Here is a 2,070-nt window from a genome sequence, read left to right as displayed (position 1 = left end):
AAAATTATTTTAATATTAAAGAAAATAATTGTTTTTATCATTAATTAGTAATAATAATAAATTATAAAACATTTGAAACAAATAGAAACAAAATTTTTTCCGAAAGAAAGCTACAAAAATTGTGTAACTTTCTTTTCAATTTCTTTGACCGCTATATGCATTATGCCGCGCTCTTTAATATTTTAATTTTTCGTATATATCACACATCTTGGTAACATAATCTATATCTTCACATATTTGAAACTTAGTTTTACTTTTGTTACATTGAAATTTTCTGTTAAATACCTGTGTTTTTCATATAGGAGGCGCTCGTTTATTTAATCATTTTTTTTAATATTGTTTTTGGAGGGGACTTAAGATTTAACAATGTTTGATATTACTGATTAGAGTCAAACATTACTTGAGTTTTCGCCACGCCGATGCTAGGTTAAGCTGTTATTTTAATCGCATTGATTAATTAATTTTATGTTCACATACAGGCAGACATAATAATAACCGCATACGTGTATTATTTGCTAGGGTTTTGTATACAAATACCATACTAAAAATAATAACAAGGACAAGCTGATTGTTTCTGCTGAAACGTGCTTGATTCAGGTTGTTGAGAGATTTAACAACTCCAAATTAACCATTTAAACTTAGGTGTCCATACAATGTGTTAAAGATCATGTAACCATTCATATATTTTTTTTATCAGCTTAAATTTTATAGAAAAATTATTTCATATCATACATAAATAATATTAGAACTTCTATAACTTAAAAATCTAAAATGTAATCCTTCTTAAACCATTGAAAAAAAAAAATTCAGCAAAAGAAGGCTGCGCTAATAAAAAATAAAGAAAACTTCTATAAAAAATTTACATAAACCTAAAATAAACTTTTGTAAAAAGAGCGTATTAAAAATATAATCCTTTATATAATTTTTTTTATCAGTTTAAATATTTTAAAAAGATAATTTCATGATAAAATAGATATGCATGTAACCTTGTTATAAATTATATCGTCCATGGCAATGTCTTAAAAACAATATACAAAGTTAGCATACTAAGTGCTTATTTTGACGTCATTATTTTGATAAAAAAAATCTTTTTTCAATGAAAAAAGTTTTTTTTTTTTAGCGTGTTTAGCAATTTTTTAGTAGTAAAAGTAAAAGCACTAGAAAAATAAAAAAAAATATATCTTTTTTGAGAAGCTGTAATTTATATCTTTTCTTAAAAGATCTTTTTCTCTTAAAAAAAAGATGTTTTTCATGTAATAAATAAACAAAAAAGTATTTTTATATTGTTATACCCAAACATAAATGATAGATAAAAAGATCTTTTTGCATGAAATATCCAAACATAAAACTACTTTTACTTTTCCATAAGATCTTTTAAAAAAAGATAACTAGAAAAAAAAAATTTCTTAGCTGATTGTTGAGTTAACACTAAAAAAAAAAAAATTCAAAATCCTTCAACGTGTACCAAAGGAATCCGCGTCTTCAATATTCCCTATTTTTTTACCTATCCAAAGAGTCAACGAAGAAAAACAACCATATTAAATAGAAACATATTAATAATGTGAAGAAAAAAAATTTGTATACTTAGGATTTATCCAATTGATATATAGAATTCAGTTAATAGAAGTTAGTTAATGATCATCTGTTTTCTGTTATTATAACAGTAGGAAATTAGTTACCGTTAATTATTACAAGTTGCAAGTCATTCATGTGCGATAGCTTATATATATAAGCGGTTGATTTTACTATCTTATGATAATACACAATTTTTCAGAAATTGGTTAAGTCTCTCATCATTCATCTGCTATTTTGATAGGCACAAGTGTATTCTCAAAAAGAAGATATAGCGAAAAATTTGCTCAATAAAAGGAAAACAGACTGAGTACATTTAGTGGAATCCTGTATGACAGTGTAGTATTCTTTGCAACAACATTAGGTGATTGCAACATTATATACATTATGTCGCCTTTTTTTTTTCGTGGCACAAGTCACAATGCAAGCGTCATATTTTTATAAATTTTTTGAGTTATTTACTTTTATAATCAAGTTGTTTTTTTTTTTCTTTATTTA

The sequence above is a fragment of the Arachis ipaensis genome, chromosome B08, assembly GCF_000816755.2.
Source record: "Arachis ipaensis cultivar K30076 chromosome B08, Araip1.1, whole genome shotgun sequence".
NCBI lineage: Eukaryota > Viridiplantae > Streptophyta > Magnoliopsida > Fabales > Fabaceae > Arachis > Arachis ipaensis.
The sequence above is the reverse complement of the archived record's forward strand: the minus strand, read 5'-3'. Positions refer to the sequence as shown.